We start from the raw sequence: 15870 nt of genomic DNA on the forward strand, positions 1-15870 counted from the left end.
CGCCAGCTTGGCTGATTAATTTCTTGCCCTCTGAAACTGGCAGGCCAAATAGAGATACATAATGGAGGGAGGGGGAAGTGATTTGGTACTCAATCACTGGACTTGGACTGTTGGGTCAATAACATGTTTTATTCAGCATGTGTGTCCAGAGAACTGCGACCACACAGAGAGAGGTGTTGGTACGGTTACACAGTGGAGCAGTGGTGTTTACTGTCTTAAAGTTTCACACCACAAGCTCCCTTTATGCCCCTCACTGAAAAAAAAAAAGCAGTGGGAAAAAATCTTTTTTGTACTTGAGGTTATAATAACAATAATGAATGTATATTTATTTATTTTTTAACATATCCCATAGTTTCTTAAATATAGGCCAAGCGGTAGTATTTGCCTCTAATAAAATTGTTATATACCCAATAAAAAAGGGTTAAAAAAGGCACAAAGTTAGTTTTTAGAATGTTTTTAAACCAATTTGACTTTCTCCCATTCCACAATTTATGAAGTTATTTTACTGAACATTATTTTCCACCTGCAAACAGAACGCCCACACCTTATCTGACTGACAGCTGTGCTGCTGGTTTAGATTCATGTCACTCCACCATGCAACATCGGCATCATTTTTTAAAAAACCTTTCACAGCTCCAGCAGCGTTTGGCTGCCCGACAGGGATCGATCAATGCTGAACAGACGCGTCCATATTTTCTCGACTACCGTACATGTATTCTGCATCAGCTGCACCTGCCAGTACATCAATATGTACAGTATGTCATAAAAATGAGGCAAACAACTAAGCATGACATGTTTACCTGTGTGGCAATCAAGTGTACAAATAGCCCTAGTGATCATACAACAATTTAGATCCTCAAAATGCCAAAAATAAGTTCAAGCTTCAGTGGATATAATTGTTGGGTGCAGCTCTAATGACAAGTGCAGATCTGAAGGGAATATATACCTTTAAAAAAAAGGTGTCTGATATCTAACGAGCTGTGAGTAAATCCAAACTGACTAATCAGTTTCTCACTACAAGGCTGCATCAGTGTCTCTCTTCACAGTACACAGTGATAAATTGTGCGTAGATGCATCACACTCACACCCAAACACACACATGCTGATATTGAATTCTGGGAATATGGGAGAAACTCAATAAAGCAGACCGCAGACAGAGGAGCTTTTACTGTTTGCAGACCTGTGGGAGACAAGAAAAGAAGTAGACTCCAGCTATGACTGTGTGAATACTGTTTAAGGCCATAAAAAGGAAAAATGGAACACACTAAGATCGTGCCCTTTATTGCATTTTGCCTCTTATGCTACATATGGTTGGCATTGAGCACAGAAATCAAATGCCGGTTTCTATTTTAAGCACTCTGTAATAAAGCACTGAGGATTATATTGATCTGCTTGAAATTGCAAGTTCAGTTCCCATCGAAAGCGGTTACAGCTCGCGAGAACTGGTCCGGCGGGAGTTGTATTGGCAGATTAGAGCTGGCAGCGGGTCGAGTCATCATGATGATGCTCATCAGCCATTAATCAAACACTCTGCTCAGAGTGGAGGGTCACAGGTTCGTGTAGAGAAAATAGAAATAAAAGACCTATTGTGTTCATTTTAAGGTTCATACAGGAGTATTTCGGCTTTCTACTGGAACATGTTTACATGCTTTAATGTTCAAAAAACACGTTTTTTTCTTCAAACTGTCTGTGCTTGAACACCTGTATTCACCCTCTGTCTGCAATGCTCTGTTAAAGTGTCTTTATCTTTAAATCCCCTCCCTAAAAAGCCAAGTTTGCTTTGATTGGTCAGCGTTTCAGCAGGGAAAAAGGGGGGAAATAAACATCAGCAATCAAGATTGCGTGTTTAATGTTTGTATGTAGCTACTCAGTGCACTTGTGGCCGGGTAATGACTGTATATAGAGGCACTTTCTCTCATTAAAAATTGTAAGAAAAAAAGCTTCTAACCACAACCGGACATGTTCCAGCAGTAATATGATCTAAAAGTGGAAATTTACAACATCAACAACCATGATTAAATGTTTCCCTAACATTAGCATGTAGCTACATGTAGCATTGTGATTGCTGATGGGGAATAACTGGAACAGATAGTTGCAGCATTTTCTTTCATTTAAAATCACCAACAAAAGCTTCTAAACACAACCACATGTTTCAGCAAGAATATGATCTGAAATCTGCAAGAAATTAACAACATCAGCAACCAAGAGGAGATGTTTCCCTAACAATATGTAGACCTGTGTTTGCAGCTGGGGAGTGACTGTATATGGCAGTACTTTTCCTTGTTTAAAATTAACAATAAAAGCTTCTAAACACAAATAGACATGATCCAGCAGGAATATGATCCAAAATCAGGGAAAAATTAACAACATCAGCAACCAGGACTACATGTTTCCCTGATGTTAGCATGAAGCTTCATGTAGCAGTGTACTTGCAGCCAGGGGATGACAGTGTATTTTGGGACTTTCTCCCATAAAAAATGACCAATAAAAGCTTCTAAACATGACTGGACATGTTCCACTTATGATCCTTTGCTTTCTGTTTGTAGTCTGTTATTTTGTGCTTGAGTGTCCGTTTGTTTTTCCTTGTTTCATGTATTAATTTATGTTTAGTCTGTCTCCTGTTTTATTTTGTAGGTTCAGTCCTGATGCATTATGTCTGGTTTTTCTGTCTTTGTTTGTTTTCCTTCCTTAGCAATAGTCTGCTCCGCCTTGATTGATTTCACCTGCCCCTCCTGCAGTCAGCTCACCTGCTCTCACCTCCCCAATTAGTGCTTAGTGCTTCTTTGTCAGTTTGTCTTCATTTTTGGTCTGGATTTTTGTTATCTGCTTTCTTGTTCCTGCTCACCGTAACCTGCCTGATGTGGGGTAAGTGATATCTTACTGTAAAAAAAGAAAGAAAAATATGAAATATCACCAATAAAAGCTTCTAAACACAACTGGACATATTTCAACTGGAATATGATACAAAATCGGGAGGAAATTAGCAATATCAGTAACCAATATTCAATTTTTCCCTGACAATAGCATGTAACTAGATGTAGCAGTGTGTTTGCAGCTGGGCTGTGACTGAGTAGCCTATAGCAGCATTTTCTACTATTAAAATGAAATTGAATTAAAAAAAAAACTTCTAAACACAAACAAACATGTTCCAGCAAGAATATGATTCAAAACTGAGAAAAAATTAACAACATTAGCAGCCAAGATGATATGCTTTCCTGATGTTAGCATGTAGCTACATATAGAAGTGTAGGCTATGGATGTAAACACTTGCAGAAGCATGCCTGGAGCAGATGATTCATCATAATCTGGCACTATGTTGAAGCCAAAGTAGAAAAAAACAGTTGGAAAAACAACAGCAGTGATTGAAAACTGGTAAAGTACCCCTTTTAATAGTCTTTATTTAAACCATTATGTCCTCAATGGTGTAAAATTTACTAATGGCTGAATCCAGAGTTATTTTCCAACTTTAATTCATGTAAGCGAACCCAAGACTCAGTGGGTGGAGGATGAAAACAAAATGCTAGTAATGCTTGATCTGGGTAATTTTCTACCTGGAAATTAAACCTTTCTGGCTTCATGCACAACTGAGCAACTTTCATAGGAATGAACAGCGCTCTGTCTCAAACGCTGCAGTTCTCTACATCCATGTTATAGCCACTTTCCCTATTATCATCTGAGAAACAAATCCACCATACTGTGTTTTTAAAAGCGTATTTTCTGCTAACTATGCCATATTAATTTTTTCCTGTCAAGGTGTGTGGCTCAGCTTTTGCCCCCAGTGCCTTCGTATAGGAATATAACACAGATTCTGTAAAAGCTTGTAATGAGCTGGTACATTTCCAAGCAGCAAGGGCATCTGTCTGGAAGGTTTATAAGCATTTCTCTCTCATTAAACAGAGGTCAAGGGCCATCCAGGAAATATTTTTTCCCCTCCTTTCTGCCATTATTCGCCTTCACATGCTCATTAGCACCATTTTCCTTATCCACATCAAGGACTTTGACTAGGCGTTTGGAACTTAACTTCAAAGATTGATATTGCAGACATTTTTTGCTGGTGCTTTCATCTCGCTGATCAAAAGTGATGCCTGCTCATTTCCTGATATAATCTTTCTGTTTGAATTTGGGTAAATTGCAAAAGTTTTGCATCAAAAAGAGGAGCTGCTCAATTATGTGTTACAATTATTTTGATAACTGTAATGCTGCAGCCCAGTCGCTTAAAGAAAATGTTGGCATTGTCCGTTTCTACTCCACAAATATGTTACACTTGCCCGTCTAACATATATATATATATCAATGTTTCTACGGTGATGAAGTATAATAGCTGACTTTGTCATTGGGCGTCGAAGGGATTGGTGTATGACATGTCACCTAGGTGAGACACCTTCCAAGCAGCATTGGTGTGGTATAGCATCTTGTCAGTGTTTCCAGTGGTTTTTTAGGCTCAAAATGTTGGTGTTTTGGAGCAACTTGTACGTGTTTCCATTGGCTGTTTAGGTTGCAAATGTGTGTTTTTTGCATCTCCATTATGTGATTCCAGCTGTTTTTTAGGCTCTAAAAGTGGATGATTTGTAATGACCCCATGCTGTGTTTCTGGCTGCTTTTTAGGCTCCAAACCTAGGTGTTTTGTGGCAACCTATATGTCACAGATTTGTAGTGACCTGTCTGTGTTTCCAGTTTCTTTCTATGCTCTAAGTGTGGGTGTTTTGTAGCGACTCATTGCTGTTCTTTCAGCACAATCAGTGCTACTAAAAGCAGTTGTTTTTTTATGAGACATTGCTGCTTTTCCTACTGGGATTGTATCCAAAACCCCTGTATTTTAAGCCGAAACATGATATTTTCATAATCATAACCAACTGGTTTTTGAGTCTACACCTAACCACACATTATCCGCAGCATTGTCAGAAACGTAAACTTTCAGGGTTTCAACTATTTACTGTAATAACTTGCAAAAATAACATATCTGTGGTTTGCAGAAATACCAACATTTTTTCTGCCTTTCTGGTTGAATCCTGTAAGCCTGCTCCAGTGTATGTCTTATGACCTTATGCAGTATTATCCCAATGCAAAAGCACAGAGACACAGAAAAGGTGATTACAGGTGTCTACAAAATGAATGGTAATAAGTGGTTATCATATAGCTCTTTCATTCAAACGGTGCAGCTCAGAGGTAATGAAATGTCTGCCGGCACTGTAGTGGCACATTTACTGCTTCCAGTGATGTCTAATCTGTGTCTGTGAAGATTTTCTGCTTCACTGTCACACTGTTTGTCATTCACACGGGAGATACCGTTGTGAGAAAATGTGTAAACAAATCAAAGTAGTGTTGCATGAAAACTGGCACATGCCTGCTGGATTATTTCTAGCACGTAATAAAGTGCAAAAAAAAATCTCTCTTTTGTTTTTGTCTTAACTTCTGAGCCGCACAGATTTAAGCAAAAGTGTCCCATGAGTGCACTTCAATACCCACAGCTCTGCATGCTTGGTGTAAAAGTAGGACATCAGATGAGCTGTGTGACTGATCAGAGGGGTGTAAAAAAACCGAGGTAAAAGGCATTGAAGGGTTATTGTGTTCCATGACACAGCATGCTGAGATAACTGCAGGGGATCTCAGTTACGTCACATTAACAGGAAAAGATTTTCCGAATCAGATGTGCAGCGAAAAGGCATTTTACATTACCTAATAGTCTGGCAGCAAGAGAGAGGGGGGGTAAGCTCCTGGATGACCCTTTGCACTATGACATAATCATGGCGAAAGACCACACTCATCTCATGTAGCACCTTTAGAGGAAAAAAGAGGCTGACAGAACAAATGAAGCACAGTTGAAGATAACACAAAGTATGTGCTCAACACCCACATGGTGTGCTTGTTAGATGCAGTCTATGAATAACTTTAGCTGCAGGGTAATACATGAAATATGATCGCACCCGTGACTAACCAACAATGCTTTGCAATAACAACATGCATGAATACAGCTGGATTTGGAATAAGTCATAATTAAACAGAAACTGTATTTCAAGCCATGCATTTCCTTCGACTTCACCGGTGATGGAACATCAACTTTTATATTATTTCACTTTATGCATCCACCACTTTAGGTAAATATCAGGGGTGGGTGAAAAATGAATACAGCATAGTATACCGAGATATTTTGTGGCAATATTATATCAATACAAATGCAAAGTATATTTTTTTCATATTATAAATAATAAATATAACAAATACAAATTAAATTTATGGTAGCCTTCAAGAATATTAAAATCAGTTGCTTTCTCAGTCCACTAAATACATTTTTGCATCAATAAAAATGACTACAATGAGATTAATAGACTGAAAATCTTATGTTATTGGATAAAACAGAGTTTCCATTTGCTGTTGAAAAAAGGTAATACATCGCAAAATATTGCAATACATTGAAATACATTGCAAAATACCAAGAAACAACAAAAACTATTGTTTTGTGGTGGCATGTTCATGCTTTTCCCACCAGGATAGTAATTTTTAACACATTAACCACAGTAATGTATCACCTTCATAATAATGTACAAGTGTAACATATCTGTGGTTTGCAAAAATGTACAATGACAACAATTATCCTGTTGACTGGGTTTATTATTTTACACTGTATGACTTTTTAATCTGTTTTCTATAGTGTCATAGAGAATATATTGTAATATTATAATACTGTTTTTAAAGTTTTTATGGCCGACTTCCGCAGACAGTTGAGTATTTGCACATCCAGCAGACACAGAACAACATTAGCATTCACTTGCAGTTGCATCTCTGGCCACCTGATGAATGTAAATTCAACATTCACTCTCTTTTTGGGACTCCAGCGACTCCTGAGGGAAATATCTGTCTCTTTAGCTGCTAAATGCTGCACTGTGTTCACCAGCTAGTTGCTAACTTTGACTCTCTGCTGCTTGGTGCTGATAATGTGGAGCTTTTTTGCTGTATACAGCTGGCTGCTATATCTGTACATGAGTTACCAAATCAAAAGGATGAGGGTCATAAAACCAAAACAATAAGCTGATTGTTGTTGAAATGTTTAACACAGGCCTACCACTACATGTAGCAGTGTGTCATATTAAAACTTGCAGAAGCGTGCCTGGAGCAAATGACCATAAAGAAATCTGTCATGAGCTGACCTTGTAGCAAAATTAGAAAAAAAAAAGTTTTCGTATATAGTATATCATTTTACAAACGTCAACGTCAGTATTTGAAACTTTTGCTGCATTAATTATGAACATCGAAAAATAAGTTAAAGCATAATATGTTCCCTTTAGTATAAAAAAATATTTATTCTGCACATTTGACCTGTTATTTATCTGCCAGCTAATAATTCTCATGTCATTCCAGGGCCTGCTATTTCATCCCTCCCCTGCAGTTGGTATGAGCTATTCTTGCCTTCTCATCATCACCTGACAGCCACACCCAGCTGCACAGCTGCTCCAAATATTCCCATCAACCCCTGACTCTCAGCTCTCCACCAGGTTGCAACTCATTTGTGCATGTGAGGCTTCTTTCTGTCATACTCAGCTGCTACGTAAGTCAAATACTTCTTCTTTCACCACTGGACTTCCCAGTAATCCTGGCCAAATCTGTTTCTCTAAAAATACAGAGGAGGGAAATCAAGTTCATCCCTCAACTGCTTTAATATTTTGACTTTAATCTCAACCCAGAGACCTGCAGTTTCATGCTCTTGGGGGATTCAGGAGGTCCAGATGTGTGCAGCATCTGCACAAGTTTTTCCATCCGCCTCACTGAAAACTATATATGCTCAATCTTCACGTTGACAGCTGAAAGTCTGCCAAATTTAGCATATCTGTGAAGCAAACAGACTGTATGCAATTAGGTCATTCTCACTGTGCAGTTTGACAGATTCTTCTCTAAAGGAAGAGAAAAAGGAGCTGATGCTGCTGTATCTAAATGAGGAGTTCTTTTTTAAAGAACAGTGACACAAGAAAAAAGTATCTCTTTCTCATTATCTGCCCGAAAAAGCTTTAAAAAAAACCCAACAAGGTATCGCACTGTGCAAAGGAAAAGATGTAATTAAAGGGTATCTTTGAGGAGTTGTGACACCAACCCGAATAAATTGTGTGCAGGCTACATCACGATACAGTTACAGTGAAATGCACTGCTGCCATATTAAGCAGAGCGATGACACCGGCAGAGATCCTGTCTGCAGTTAATTTCCCTCTGCTATACTTAGGATGAGGGCATTCTCATTAGTGATACTTAATGATTAAATGAGCTAAGTTTAATGCTAAAAGTTTTTTTGAATTACAAGACTGTCAAGACTTTCTCAGAACAAAGTCTCCATTGTGTGCTGATGATGGAGTCACAATATTTATGGAGATTCAATAATGAACCAATGGTGGCTCTTCCCTCCACTTTTACGCTCACAAACCATCAGTTAAAGGTGTTTAAACAGCATTAAAAAAAACTACGAAATTTTCCAAAATGTTTCATGCTTTCTGTTTATCTTTCTCACATCAAAGTCAAAGATCCTGAATCGGCCTCATAGTGTTTTCCAGTGGGATTGTGTTTGCTGTGTTTGCAGGAAGAGTGGGAAGATGACATGCATTTTTGTTGTTGGTCGCCTAGCAACAGTGTTGACTTTCATGGGTTGAATGCCAAACATACAGTGTACTTGACTTTCTATGTCGAGGATATGACCTCATGACATCAATTTCGAGGCAGCATTATAATACAGATGGGAGCGAGGGGAAAACAGGCGAGATGGCAAAACAATCGACGTTAATGGACCCGAACATCTTAGATTTCTTCTGTAAGATTAGTAAAATGTTCTCATGCACTGTTCATATGTACACTATCTGGAAAAGTAATCCACCACAATTTGTCTGTTCCATGTTATCATGAGTCTGTAATTCCTGTATAATCCATGTAGTCGGAACGCTTTGCTAATGTAAACAATGCACTAGTGAGAGTAAACAAGGAAGCAGCCACATATGCAGACAGGTTGTGATATTGGATGTCACAAAACACAGGACAGCACTAGAAACCAATGCCAGGACTTCAACAAAAGCACGTGGTTAGGATTAGGCTACAAAGGTAAGAGTGGTTATGTTTCAGAAAAAGCACAGAGGTTTCGCTCTATATTCATGTGTAACGTGAACACCGGGCTCCCAGATAAAAGTCTGACCATCCACTCCCACTCCTGCCCAACCTATAGGGCCCTTTCAGCTCCTTATGTTATGTCCCTACTGGCAGCGATTCAACCTGATGTTGTCCAATGGGCGTATCGTATGGCCGTGACAGGTGCTTACCAGCTGTCTGGCTGACCGGTGCCATATCATAAACAAACTGATGCTGCACTGTAACATATCATCCGGCCCTGAAAGATGGCTTTTGGTGCCTGTATCTTATGCAGAAATTACTAACAAAGCAGCAGTATTTGACGACTTTAAAATGAGAATGGGTTGGACATGTGCATGTGACTTACTCCAACCTCTGGTTTCTAGTAATTGGTTAGGGAAAATCAAATGCACTCTCCAATAGAGATTGGCTAGAGTGGACGCAATGTCAAACGGAGGATGGAAATGGAGTGTAAAGAGCTAAAAATTCTGACATCAGGCAAACACAACATAGTTCTCCCTTGATATTACAAGCTTTAACAACCAAAGAGACCTATGCGTACCTCGTCACACACCCAGAATACAAAAGGTCTTTATAGTTTCTTTTCTTCAATATTTTTTTAAAAGGAATAATAAAATTCAATGCAAAAGAGAAAGCTGATGTAAGACAACTATAGCAGGCATTGTGTGTGTGGCACTTTACTCTGAAAACTCATTTCTCTGAGCTCTTCTAACATCAGGCTGTGACTAAAAAAGGTCATCCTCATCATTTGCTGATTAGAGAAAAGGCACAGAGCTGAACAAAGCCACAGTGACACGTAATGAAGGCTTCAACGCTCGACAAGGCTCCACAACATTGTTGTGTGGATGTGCTGGCATTGGGCAGCGCACCAGTTTTCTGGTACAATTAGTCAATTTATATCAGTGGCAGAACTGAGTGTAATTCATTCTCAGCACTTAGAAATGTCGTTTTGACAAAACTGCATGGATGTAAATAAACACGCCCAGATCAGAGGCTGAGCTCGTTAAACCATGCGGGAGTTATAAATCTCTGAAACCTGAGGATCCTCCTTTCAAATTCAGCTTAAATGACCTTCCTCCGCCTCCACTCCTCTGCACCTTTGCAGCCTGAGAGATGCTATCAGGAATGCCACGCATGAATACAATGTCCTGAAAAGGCCTTACCATCTGCCGCCGCTTCTTTGACCCGGGTGTCCTTGGTGCCCTTAGCAACTCTGCAGCTAATTCAAACTATAATAACTGAAATAATCACACTCTGAATGAGTAAAATGGGACGACAGGGTTTTACCAAACAAGTCCCATGCCAAGAGAATTAGCTCTAATTTGCCCTTCTGCGACGATCCCCTCAAAGCCCGACAAATAAATCACTCCTTGAGGGCTAATGGCTCGTATGGGAGCCTGCGGTGAGAGCAGAGACCGAAAACATCGCGCTTATTGTCTTCTTCATCCTCGCTAATTACTGGACAGTTTCCCCTCAAGACAATTACTATGAGAACCTTTTGTTTCTGCATTAAACAGAGGTGGGTTGAGATCTCAACAACTATGAGATCAGCCTGTCAGCGACCTTTCTAATCTTTGACATCGCTGGTGTGATTGAGAACATGCGATGGGAATAAGGTCTGGATTCAAATCAATGCACTTACTATGATCTCTCAGTGGGAAAATAAGCACTGTGGTAGTAGAGTGCTGCAGATATTTCTTTCAGTCTTTAAGGACAGAAGGCTATAAATTGTACAGAGACTCAGATTGGCACACAGGGATGCCATCAGGAGGAGTCATAATTGAAGTACCAAGGGCTTCACTCAAGAGTTGTCCTTAGGGCCCTGACACACCAAGTCAATGAGCGGCCGTCAGTCAATGTCAGAAAGTGGGTTAGCATCTGATGCTCTACTTTTTGTAGAGTGTCCCGCACCAGTCAACTGATGTTGGTCTTTTTGGGCTGATTCAGCATGCTAATAAGTGTCAAAGACAGCAGAGCCTGTCAGTGAATGAAATCCCTCTGATTGGCAGTTCAGCTCAGACACTAGAAGTGAAATGTAAGTGAGGAAATGGCTAAAGTCAGGAGGACATGAGATCAAAGCAAACCTGTCAAAATAGGTAAGAATATTTTTTTAGCTGTCAAGCTCTTTGGAGTAAACCATTGTGTAATTGCCCGCTGGTGCACCGTAAATTAATGTTCCTTCAATAATGTGTTGTGTTGTTAATGTGCTAACTGGGTAACTAGCATCTTGAATCTTTAGGTTCACCCCTTTTCAATGACAAATACAGACTGCCACCATCTACTGGTATGGAGAGTTATTTCTTCTTATGCACGCCAAGAGGGTACGTGCTAATTGGCTGCAGTCTTTGTGATGTTCTCAATTTCAACTTTTTGGTCAAGACATAAGCTATGTGAAGTGACTCAACAATTGGCCCTCATCACCACTAGCTCTGTGATGTTGGTTTGGCTTGTCACTGGGCTGCGTATTGCCAAGAATCTAGCAGTCTTATCACGATAAAGATATTATGATTCAATATACTGTCATTTACTAAAACCAAGGCAACATCAGGCAAATCAGAATCAGCTTTACTGCTAAGCAGATTTTCACCAGGCTATAACAGTATTACTGTAGACCAGTGTATAGTGTACCAGAAGATAGTTTTTCACTACACTACAGCCACTCCTCATTCTATTAAAGTAATTGTTTGTAGTGCACAGCATGCACCACCAGAGCTCTGGTCTCTACTGATGGAAAACACAGATGAGCTGAAAGATAACAAAACACCAAGTGGTGGAGGGATAAGTTACAGGACTGTACACAGCCGGCAGAGCGAGAAACTGTGGTGAATAGGGGCATGTTTTTTACATCTAACTTTGTTAATTAAAGATTTTTTTCAACCAAACTTGAGCTGGTGATTGTTGGAACAGTGGACTTACTAACGAGATTACTAGCAAGAGTAGTCAAGATGGTTTGGATGAGTTTTATTTTGTTTCTGTCGAGTTTGAATGCAGAGAGCTTTATGATGAGTTAACAAAGCTAATTAAGCCTTGTCAGTCTTCCTGAGTGGGAGCAAAAGTTGAGTTCAAAAGGTGTATAGTTGTATTTCTGTGTTTAATAACGAAAATAAGTGTGAAAGTATTACTTTTCTTAACAATTTGTGGGTTTCTATTGTGCATTTAATAGTCTGAAAAGCTTAAAGTAAATAGCGTACTCGCCGTTGGGGTGGGATGTTAACGCCGCACACTCATACCACCATTACCCTATACCCTGATGAAATTTCAGAAAGGTATGAAGGTATGTTACATACCGCCTAAGCCTAGCTTTCACAAACAAGACATTTCTGAAAACCCTCTTGGCAATACATCAGATTCTAATTCTGAAATATATCACCTTACTTTCAGTATTGCTATGCACTGAATCATAACCCCGTATTATGATATGTATCATATCGCCAGATTCTTCTTTTTAAATCTAATTTTTACTGCCTAGCTAATGTTTCGTCAGAGCAAAACTTTACGGTGATGTTTAGCAGCCTCACAGGGAGGAATACAGTGTAGAGAAATCACCTTTTTCAGTCAGACTAAGAAAGGTCGTCCTCATCATTTGCTGATTAGAGAAAAGGCACAGAGCTGAACAAAGCCACAGCGACACGTAATGAAGGCTTCAACGCTCGACAAGGCTCCACAACATTGTTGTGTGGATGTGCTGGCACTGGGCAGCGCTCCAGTTTTCTGGTACAATTAGTCAATTTATATCAGTGGCAGAACTGAGTGTAATCATTCTCAGCACTTAGAAGTGTCATTTTGACAAAACTGCAGGGATGTAAATAAACACGCCCAGATCAGAGGCTGAGCTCATTAAACCATGCGGTCGTGATAAATCTCTGAAACCTGAGGATCCTCCTTTCAAATTCTGCTTCATTGACCTTTCTCTGACTCCTTTATAGACTCAGAGATGCTATCAGGCGTGAATACAATGTCCTGAAAAGACCTCTCCATCTGCCACTGTCACTTTGACCTAAGTGTCCTTTGTGCCCTTGGCAACTCTGCTGCCAAGCGTCCCTTAACTGCTTAGAACCGGGAAAGAAATCAGTTTTGTTGATGCCTTTAACATGCATTTGGGACCTGAGAAAACTGGTTTGAAAACAAGGGGAAAAAGCAGTGAGCAACTTGAAATGTCCAAAATGTCCCGCAAATAGGAAAATAAATAGTAAAAGGTGACAAGAAAATTACTTTAAAAAATAGTAGCTGCGAGGACATTATTAGATTTGTTCTTTTTTTAAGGCAAAAAAATCCTAACATATATATATATATATATATATATATATATATATATATATATTATATATTTATATTTAATTTAGTTTTTAGTTCAATTTCTTGAGTTGGTTTTCTTGTTCTTTTTTTCACCTTTCCTTTATTTATTTATTTAATTATTTAAATATTTAATTATTCATTTCTTTATTTGTTTTAGCCTTACTTTCCAGCAATTTACTTGTAACATTTTACTAAATTCTTATTAATTTCTGTGCCATTTCTTGTCATTGCTCATTGCCTTCTCTCTGTATTTTTGCAAGAAATCAAGCCCATTGCTTCGGTTTCAAAGGGTTTAAGTTCAGTCAGTTACTCCAAGAACCTTTTTTCTGCATTAAACAGTTGTGGGTTGAGATATTAACTGCTATGAGTGACGTAAACTTGTCAGCAACCCCGCTAATCCCTGGATTGCTGGTGTGCCTGAGAACATGTGATGGGAATAAGGTACGGCCTCAAGTCAGTGAACTCGCCGTGATCCCTCAGAGTGAAAACAAGGACTGGGGCAGTAGAGTGCTGCAGATATTCCTTTCAGTCCATTAAGACAGGAGGCTATAAACTGTAGAGAGACTCACTAAACCTTGACACACAGGAAAGAGAACTAAAAGGAGCCTTTATTGAAGGGGTAAGAGCTTCTTTCTAGAGTTGTGGTTTTGAAGCGATGAGCAACACATTCACAGAGAACAATACACTGTAGAGAAACCAGCTGCTGTAGATCAGAATATTATGCAGTTACAAGATACTGAGGTTTTCTGCTCTTCCAAAGGCATCGCCAGGCTGTCGCTCTCTCATTCTACCTGTATATCCAATAGATGATTGCAACAAGTCGTTTGCTGTATTTTTGGCTTATCATTCTGGGAAATGGAGGAAGTAACTTATTAAAGAACAAGCAATGTAACAGCCCAGTCGCCAGAACAAAATGTTGGCATTGTATGATTCTGTAAACCATTTACACGTTACATTTGTACAATTCATACGTATCATATCAACGTTTCCAAAGTGATGTTGTACATGAGCTGACTTTTTCATTAGGTGTGTTTCCATTAACCCTCAAACGGCACAAATTAAAACTGCAAATATGAAATCTGCCTAATGAAAACATGTCAATTTCGAAAACACTTCCATGTACCGCAATGTTTATGCTTACATGAGGTAGTATTTCTGGTCATTTGAAAAAGCCTTATTTTGCACAACTGCAATGGAAACACTTTTGTTGCTTTTATAGGTCACATGATGCTATGGCAAATAATGCCTTTCCAGACTGTTCTCATGCACTGTGTGTATGTTTTCCAACAAAAAGTAATGCACCAAAATTCATACATATCCTATGTAATCATGAGCCAGTAATCTTTGTATAACCCACGTATTTGGGAATAATCATGTGACCAGTGCACTGGTGGGAGCAGAGAAGGAAGTGGTCCTGTAAAGGGGGCAGGTTGAGGTGGTGGATTCACGTTAAGTACGTAACATCGTAAGTGGGGCGCTAAGTCATAAGGTATCATAGGAACCGTTGTGTGTGGATTTATGTAGGATATGATACAAACCAATGTAGGGTACAACCTTTTTTATTTGCAGCTGTGGTTTGAGCTAAATGCTTACGCCAGCATGCAAAAAAACAAAACCTTTCTGTTTTGTTTTGTTTATATCCTGGTGTGTTATTATGATCAATGTCACTAAAACACTAGAAAACAGGTTAGTACACAGTGAAAAGTGCATGGAGGTCTTTACTTCTGTTTTTATACCTGTTTCTCTGTCAAACTCATGTTTGAGTGCTGGAGCTGATAAATACCAATGAATACTGCAGTGTCCTTTGTTCTGGGAGTGAATGCCAATTGTTTCCCTTTACATACAAAAGCCAGATGTTAGAGGATGTTTGTAGATTTTTGTGCAGTGGGAAAGGCGTTTTAGTGTAATTTTGTTTGCAGTTGCTACAACTTGCACTTATTGTACACAGACGATCTCTCTTTTGACAAAAGAGTGCAAATCTACCTTCACTCATTCTCTATATATTTCTGACAAATTTGCTCGACCAACAGCAACTGAGATACTCCCCCGATGACCTCTGCTTTCACTATTTCACATCCAAAAGCTGTCAAGTCTGAGACTTGCCTATTTGTAGTTAAATGCCAGCTCGTCTGAGAATGCAGCCTGGTTTTTATAAAATATTCAGGGACTTTCAAACCCATTGTTCTTGATAGAGGGTGCTGGTGCTTGCTTATTACAGCCATTTCCTCCGACAATAACAGGAAGGTCAGTGATGTAGGATCTTTTCATCCTGCTGTGACCCAACAAGCCAAGTGGGAGCTCTGGAAATGAACATCTCTGTCCGTTTCCTCGCCGTGTGTGTGTGTGTGTGTGTATGTGTGTGACAAACTCAGCAACTCGGCAGCTTAAGGCGACTCCCAACGCGAGACGGGGCTACCTTTTCATTAGCAATTACAGTGTTTTCTCCAAAGTGGCAGC

General features: G+C 39.4%; 1 protein-coding gene across 3 annotated transcripts in view; it reads right to left on the bottom strand.

The window, feature by feature from the left end:
* Positions 1 to 15870, bottom strand: part of lin7a (lin-7 homolog A (C. elegans)) — a 46333-nt gene that overhangs the window by 26739 nt on the left and 3724 nt on the right. The window lies entirely within an intron of this gene.

Source organism: Plectropomus leopardus, chromosome 22, assembly GCF_008729295.1.
Source record: "Plectropomus leopardus isolate mb chromosome 22, YSFRI_Pleo_2.0, whole genome shotgun sequence".
In the NCBI taxonomy this organism is placed as follows: domain Eukaryota; kingdom Metazoa; phylum Chordata; class Actinopteri; order Perciformes; family Serranidae; genus Plectropomus; species Plectropomus leopardus.